Here is a 9,215-nt window from a genome sequence, read left to right as displayed (position 1 = left end):
ACGTCCATGGTACGGCAACCGGCAGGAGCCATAGAGTTGTCTTTAAACTAACATTTGTGCTTGCAGATGCGTTTACTATATTGCTAGGATGTAGCTTTAGTAGTAATAGCATGAGTAGCACGACAACCCCGATGGCGACACGTTGATGGAGATCATGGTGTGACGCCGGTGACAAGAAGATCGTGCCGGTGCTTTGGTGATGGAGATCAAGAAGCACATGATGATTGCCATATCATGTCACTTATGAATTGCATGTGATGTTAATCCTTTATGCACCTTATCTTTCTTAGAACGACGGTAGCATTATGAGGTGATCTCTCACTAAAATTTCAAGACGAAATTGTGTTCTCCCCGACTGTGCACCGTTGCGAGAGTTCTTCGTTTCGAGACACCACGTGATGATCGGGTGTGATAGACTCAACGTTCACATACAACGAGTGCAAAACAGTTGCACACGCGGAACACTCGGGTTAAGCTTGACGAGCCTAGCATGTGCAGACATGGCCTTGGAACACATGAGACCGAAAGGTCGAACCTGAATCGTATAGTTGATATGATTAGCATAGAGATGCTTACCACTGAAACTATTCTTGACTCACGTGATGATCGGACTTGAGATAGTGGATTTGGATCATGTACCACTCAAATGACTAGAGATATGTACTTTTTGAGTGGGAGTTCTTAAGTAATATGATTAATTGAACTAATTGTCATGAACATAGTCTAATGGTCTTTGCGAATTACGATGTAGCTTGCGCTATAGCTCTACTGTTTTTATATGTTCCTAGAGAAAATTTAGTTGAAAGTTGATAGTAGCAAACTTTGCAGAGGATTGTCCTCGTTGCTGTGCAGAAGCCTTATGTCCTTAATGCACCACTCGGTGTGCTGCACCTCGAGCGTCGTCTGTGGATGTTTTGAACATCCGACATACACGTTTCTGATGACTACACGATAGTTGAGTGCAAAATACTTAATGGCTTAGAAGCAAGGCGCCGAAGACGTTTTGAAACGTCACGGAACATAAGTGATGTTCTAAAGAGATGAAATTGTGATTTCATGCGTGTGCCCTTGTTAAGAGGTACGAGACCTCCGACAAGATTCTTTGTCCACAATGTAAAAGATAAAAGCGCAATCGTTGAGCATGTGCTCGGATTGTCTGAGTACGACAATCGCTTGAATCAAGTGGGAGTTAATCTTCCAGATGAGATAGTGATGGTTCTCCAAAGTCACTGCCACCAAGCTGTGAGAGCTTCGTGATGAACTATAACATATCAAGGATATATACAATGATCCTTGAGCAATTCGCGATGTTTGACACTGCGAAAGTAGAAATCAAGAAGGAGCATCAATAGTTGATGGTTAGTAAAACCACTAAGTTTCAAGAAAGGCAAGGGCTGGAAGGGATACTTCGTGAAACGGCAAAACAATTGCTTCACTAATGAAGAGACCCAAGATTAAACCCAAACCCGAGACTAAGTGCTTCTGTAATGAGGGGAACAGTCACTGAGGAGGAGCAACTCTAGATACTTGGTAGATAAGAAGACTGGCAAAAGTCGAAAGAAGTATATTAGATATACATGATGTTGATGTGTACTTTACTAGTACACCTAGTAGCCCGAGGGTATTGGATACCGGTTCGGTTGCTAAGTGATTAGTAACACGAAATGAAAGCTACGGCATAAACGGGGACTAGCTAAAGGCAAGGTGACGATACGTGTTGGAAGTGTTTCCAAGGTTGATATGATCAAACGTCGCACGCTCCCTCTACCATCGGGATTGGTGTTAAACCTAAATAATTGTTATTTGGTGCTTGCGTTAAGCATGAACATGATTGGATCGTGTTTATTGCAATACGATTATTCATTTAAAGAGAATAATGGTTACTCTATTTGCTTGAATAATCACCTTCAATGGTTTATTGAATCTCGATTGTAGTGTTACACATGTTCATTATATTGGTGCCAAAAGATACGAGGTAATGATGATAGTACCACTTACTTGTGGCACTGCCGCTTGAGTGATGTTGGTATAAATTGCATGAAGAGGCTCCATGCTGATGGATCTTTATACTCACTTGATTTTGAATCACTAGTGACATGCAAATCATACCACATGAGCAAAGCCTTGTTTTCATTGAGATGAAACAAGATAGTAACTTGTTGGAAGTGATACATTTTGATGTATGCAGTCCAATGGGTGCTGAGGCACACAATGGATATCATTATGTTCTTACTTCAATGACGATTTGAGTAGATACAAGAGTATTTACTTAATGAACACAAGTCTGAAATATTAAAAAGTTCAATTCTGTTTTAGAGTGAAGTTCGTCGTAACAAGAGGATAAACAATCTACGATATGATCATAGAAATGAATATCTGAGTTACGAGTTTTGGTACGCAGTTAAGACAATGTGGAAATTGTTTGGCAGTTCATGCCACCTGGAACATCATAGTGTGATGATGTGTCTGAATGTCAAAGCCACGCACTATTTGGTATGGTGCATGCTATGATATCTCTTATCGAATTACCACTATCGTTTGTGGGTTATGCATTAGAGACAACCGCATTTACTTTAAATAGGGCACCACGTATTTCCGTTGAGATGACACAGTATAGACTGAGGTTTAGAGGAATCTAAACTGTCGTTTCTTGAAAGTTTGGGGCTTCGACACTTATGTGAAAAAGTTTCAGTCTGATAAGCTCGAACCCAAAGCGGATAAATGCATCTTCATAGGATATCCAAAACAGTTGGGTACATCTCCTATCTCAGATCCGAAAGCAAAGTGTTTGTTTCCAGAAACGGATCCTTTCTCGAGGAAAGGTTTGTCTCGAAAGAATTGAGTGGGAGGGTGGTAGAATTTGATGAGGTTATTGAACCATCACTTCAACCAGTGTGTAGTAGGGCGCAGGAAGTTGTTCCTGTGGCGCCTACACCAATTGAAGTGAAAGCTGATGATGGTGATCATCGAGAATCGGATCAAGTTACTACAAACCTCGTAGGTTGACAAGGTCGCGTACTACTACAGAGTGGTACGGTAACCCTGTCTTGGAGGTCATGTTGTTGAGCAACAGTGAACCTACGAGTTATGAAGAAAGCAATGGTGGGCCCGGATTCCAACAAATGGCTGGAGGCCATGAAATCCGAGAGAGGATCCATGTATGAAAACAAAGTGTAGACTTTGGAAGAACTACTTGATGGTCATAGGACTATTGAGTAACGGTGGATCTTTAAACGGAAGACAGACGATGATGATGATAAGTCATTATTAAGAAAAGCTCGACTTGTCGCAAAAATGTTTCCGACAAGATCAAACAGTTGACTATGATGAGACTTTCTCACTCGTAGCGATGCTAAAAGTCTATTAGAATTATGTTAGTAGTTGTTGCATTATTTATGAAATATTGCACATAGGATGTCAATACATTGTTTCCTCGACGGTTTCCTTGAGCGAACATTGTATGTGATACAACAAGGAGGTTTTGTCGATCCTAAAGATACTAGCAAGTATGCAAGCTCCAGCGATCCTTCAATGGACTGGTGCAAGCAACTCGGAGTTGGAATATACACTTTGATGAGATGATCAAAGATTTTGGGTTTGTACATGGTCTATGAGAAACTTGTATTTCCAAAGAAGTGAGTGGGAGCACTATAGAATTTCTGATTAGTATATGTGATTGACATATTGTGGATCAGAAGTAATGTAGAATTTCCGTAAAGCATACAAGGTTGTTTGAAAGGAGTTTTCAAAGGAATACCTGGATTGCGCTACTTGAACGTTGAGCATCAAAGATCTATGGAGATAGATCGAAAGCGCTTAATGGAAGTTTCAACAAGATGCATGCCTTGACAAGTTTATGAAGGAGTTCAAAATAGATCAGCAAAGAAGGAGTTCTTGGTTGCGTTGTGAGGTGTGAATTTGAGTAAGACTCAAAACCCGACCCCGACAGAATAAAGAGAATAGACGAAGGTCGTCTTCTATGCCTTGGCCGTAGAATCTGAAGTATGCCATGCTGGGTACCGCACCTGATGTGTGCCTTGACTCAAAGTCTGTTGAGAGGTACAGAGAGTGATCCATGATTGAATCACTAGCAGCGGTCAAAATTTATCCTTAGTAACTGATGGACTAAGGATTTTTTTCTCGATTATGGAGGTGGTTAAAGAGTTCGTAGTAAAGGGTTACGTCGATGCAAGCTTTGACACTAATCCGAATAACTATGAGTAGTGAAACAGATTCGTATAGTAGAGTAGATATTTGGGGTATTTCCGAATAGCACATAGTAGCAGCATCTATAAGATGACATAAAGATTTGTAAAGAACACACAGATCTGAAAGTTTCAGAACATTGACTAAAACCTCTTTGACGAGCAAGACGTGATCAGACCCCATAACTATATGGGTGTTGGATTCATTGGAATCACATGGTGATGTGAACTAGATTATTGACTCTAGTGCAAGTGGGAGACTGTTGGAAATATGCCCTAGAGGCAATAATAAATTAGTTATTATTATATTTCTTTGTTCATGACAATAGTTTATTATCCATGCTATAATTGTATTGATTGGATACGTAGACAAAACACTGTCCCTAGTAAGCCTTTAGTTGACTAGCTTGTTGATCAAAGATGGTCAAGGTTTCCTGACCATAGGCAAGTGTTGTCACTTGATAACGGGATCACATCATTAGGAGAATCATGTGATGGACTAGACCCAAACTAATAGACGTAGCATGTTGATCGTGTCATTTTGTTGCTACTGTTTTCTGCATGTCAAGTATTTGTTCCTATGACCATGAGATCATATAACTCACTGACACCGGAGGAATGCTTTGTGTGTATCAAATGTCGCAATGTAACTGGGTGACTATAAAGATGCTCTACAGGTATCTCCGAAGGTGTTCGTTGAGTTAGTATGGATCGAGACTGGGATTTGTCACTCCGTATGACGGAGAGGTATCTCGGGGCCCACTCGGTAATACAACATCACACACAAGCCTTGCAAGCAAAGTGACTTAGTGTAAGTTGCGGGTTCTTGTATTACGGAACGAGTAAAGAGACTTGCCGGTAAACGAGATTGAAATAGGTATGCGGATACTGACGATCGAATCTCGGGCAAGTAACATACCGAAGGACAAAGAGAATGACATACGGGATTATATGAATCCTTGGCACTGAGGTTCAAACGATAAGATCTTCGTAGAATATGTGGGATCCAATATGGGCATCCAGGTCCCGCTATTGGATATTGACCGAGGAGTCACTCGGGTCATGTCTGCATAGTTCTCGAACCCGCAGGGTCTGCACACTTAAGGTTCGACGTTGTTTTATGCGTATTGGAGTTATATGGTTGGTTACTGAATATTGTTCGGAGTCCCGGATGAGATCACGGAAGTCACGAGGGTTTTCGGAATGGTCCGGAAACGAAGATTGATATATAGGATGACCTCATTTGATTACCGGAAGGTTTTCGGAGTTACCGAGAATGTACCGGGAATGACGAATGGGTTCCGGGTGTTCACCAGGGGGCAACCCGCCCCGGGGAAGCCCATAGGCCTTGGGGGTGGCGCACCAGCCCTTAGTGGGGTGGTGGGACAGTCCAAGAAGGCCCTGTGCGCCATAGGAAGAAAATCAAAGAGAAAAAGAAAAAAAAAGAGGAGGTGGGAAAAAGGGGAAGGACTCCTCCTTCCAAACCTAGTTGGATTCGGTTTGGAAGGGGAGGACTCCCCCCTTGGCTCAGCCGACCCCCTTGGGGCTCCTTGAGCCCCAAGGCAAGCCCCCCCCTCTCCCACCTATATATACGGAGGTTTTAGGGCTGATTTTCTACAACTTTGCCACGGCAGCCCGACCACATATCTCCACGGTTTTACCTCTAGATCGCGTTTCTGCGGAGCTTGGGCGGAGCCCTGCTGAGATTAGATCACCACCAACCTCCGGAGCGCCGTCACGCTGCCGGAGAACTCATTTACCTCTCTGTGTCTCTTGCTGGATCAAGAAGGCCGAGATCATCGTCGAGCTGTACGTGTGCTGAACGCGAAGGTGCCGTCCGTTCGGCACTGGATCGTGGGACGGATCGCGGGACGGTTCGCGGGGCGGATCGAGGGACGTGAGGATGTTCCACTACATCAACCGTGTTTCTTAACGCTTCTGCTGTGCGATCTACAAGGGTACGTAGATCGGAATTCCCCTCTCGTAGATGGACATCACCATGATAGGTCTTCGTGCGCGTAGGAAATTTTTTGTTTCCCATGTGACGTTCCCCAACAGTTGTTGTTGTTGTTGTTGTCGTCATTGTCGTTGTTGTCGTTGTTTGGGTCGTTATCGTCGTCGATGTTGTTGTTCTTGTTGTTGTCGTTGTTGTTGTCCTTGTCATTGTTGTTGTTTTTGTTGTTGTCATTGTTGTTGTTGTTGTTGTGGTGGTGGTGGTTGTTGTTGTTGTTGTTGTTCTTGTTGTTGTTGTTGTTGTTCGTGGTGGTGGTGGTGGTGGTGGTGTTGTGTAACATCCCAAACTTATAAATTTTGGAATGTTAATATAATTATTAGATTGATTGTTTGTTTGTTTGAGTGATTGAAACTTGAGTGGAATTTAAAACTTCTCAAAAAAATGACAGGGAATAAAATGACTTTCCCAAAATTTTCTATTTTGAATCCCTTTTCAATTTTGAGTTTGAATATTCTCAAAACCCTTTGATTAAAAAAAATCAAACGAGAGGAGGAAAATGACCCTCCAAAATCACACACTATGTCTTGATTCAAATTTTAAGTATTTGCAATTTATTTGAAATTCAAATTCCTTTTCATTTTAAAGTTATTGCAAAAAAATATATTTTTTTTATAAGTATTTTTTTTGGTTTTGAAAATATGTTCATGTTTTAGAAAATTTTATTCTGAAAAATTTGATATATAATATGTCTATATAAAATGTTCTCTCTTTTTCATTTATACGTTTTTCTTCTTTGTTTTAAAAAAAATTGTTCGCTCGCAAAAAAAAAAAAACAAAGGCCACGGCTGGCCGTAACGGCTCATGTGGCTGGCCAAAGTCTTTCAGCCCATGCGGCATTTCTTCTCTCTTTTTTCTATTTTCTCCTCTTTACGTATATGTTTAGTCCCATATTGCCTATCTATGGACCATTAGACCTCCATTCCACCAATAAATATAGATCCATAGGAGCATCCAAAAATCATCTATTTCGGGTTAAATCAATCTTTTGGTTTAACTAGATTTATTAAATAAAAATATTTTTTCTTCTCTTCGGCGGGATTTCTCGAAGTCATCTCCTCATTGGAATTAATTCTTACTCTGCATTCTAAAGGTATTTCTCTTCGTATTTTTTTTATACTTCCGTAGTTTATTATTTCTAGACTAGTATTCCTACACTAATAGACGGTAGAGTAATTAGATATATTAATTAGTCTTCGTATTTCCACATTAGTACTAGAATTCTTTTAGACGTAGCACTTTTATTCCGTAAAACAGCTTGGCCCTGATTTTTCAAATAGCCATAACTTTTTACTCGTATATCCGAATTAGATGAAACCAACGCATAGAGTTTCGTCTTGATCCCACCTATCCTGCGAACCTATCATATAAACTTTTTGAAATTTTCAAATTTCGAAATTTGTTCATATTCATATTCAAACTTCTTTTGATCATATCTTTTTATCCGTAGCTCCGTTTTAGATGAATTCAATTGCGTGGAATTCGTATCAAAGTAATCTTCCCGTTTGTATCATTAGTTTTAACTTTTCAACTTATAATTTTGATCAAATGAGATTTATCTATTAGTGCCCAAAAGTGCTCACATCGTTCTAAGCCGATTCAATGTTATATTGAAGTATTTGTATCTTTTGATCCGCTATTTCAAATCTAGTAATTCTTTTTTCTACACGCTCATATTAATCTACTATATCCAATAGCATCATTAGTTTATACCTTTGAACCTTACAAATTTGAGCGATTCAAATTTGTATTCGAACACTCATTTGATCTTATCTTGCAAATTGTACCACCTTTTCAATTGATTCATTTCACCCCTAAACACTCACGTCATATATTTTTGTACATAACCATCGTACTTTAGTTCAACTTCTCTTGACCTTTTTAATGCAAATTTAATTCATACTTTAATTCGCTATAACTTGCGTTGTAGTGCTCCATTTCAAGAAATTCTTTCTACAAATAAATTCTTATGTCTTATACTATTTGTCAAAGAACATTCATGTTGTTCTCCCCCAATATTTTTGATTATCTCCCATAGTGTATGCAAGTCGAGCTTATTTAGCAATGGTTCCTCGTCCATTAACTCTTTTTATCTCATGCATGCACCTTCACTTTACAATACACTTAGGACTTTTTTATTAAACCTTAGTACGTTGTTATTTTGCACCAAGACATGCTTTGTATTTATGTTCTCTTGGTTCTTCCTCTTTGGCATGAATGTTTATTGAATGTTATTTGTTTACGATACATTGCTCGGAGTGTGGCGAGTAGAATTATCAGGATTATGAGAGCAACTATCTTCATCAAGTAATACCAGGCAAGTCATTTGACCATGTATCACCTATGTTTTATGCATTGTAGTTCTACCATCCTATGCGCAATTGCATGTTGAGTAGGTACTTGGAAATTATGGTTACATATTGTAGTATCATGTGGTAGGCACCCAACAACCCCGTTACTTGGCCCGGGACGAAAAATTTCATATTGCTATGCTTGAGTAGACGGGTTTCTGGTTGAGTGCATAACACGAGTGATGCGAGGATAAATAAATAACCAAGACCGGTTAAGTCAAGATTTTCAAGACCTCGTGATACAATGCAACTCTAGGTGAAGGACGGTTGATCGGCTCCCTGGAGAAACCAGTGGATGACACGGGATGCTGGAGACGGCCATGACATCTTGCGGAAAGCTTCACCCAGGCTCAAAGAGACGGATGGATATTTTCAAGACCCAAGGCTTACCTGCACAGCCACAAGTCATTATGGGCTCTGGCTTGGTTGGACAACGCGGCGACTCTAGACAGGCGGTGCTAGCAGATGTAGAAGAACGGTAGGAATGGATGGGCACCGACAGGGATTCAGAGGGACCCGTTGAAAGACCATGTTTTGATCATCCGGTCTTCAAACACCCTGAAGTGCGAGGACATACACGGAGGCGATCAAATCTTGTGGTGAACGTGTGCAAAACTCTGTAGAGTACTCAAACCTAATCGATTAGCC

The sequence above is a fragment of the Hordeum vulgare genome, chromosome 6H (genome assembly GCF_904849725.1).
Source record: "Hordeum vulgare subsp. vulgare chromosome 6H, MorexV3_pseudomolecules_assembly, whole genome shotgun sequence".
Classification (NCBI taxonomy): domain Eukaryota; kingdom Viridiplantae; phylum Streptophyta; class Magnoliopsida; order Poales; family Poaceae; genus Hordeum; species Hordeum vulgare.
Note: the sequence above shows the minus strand (reverse complement) of the source record.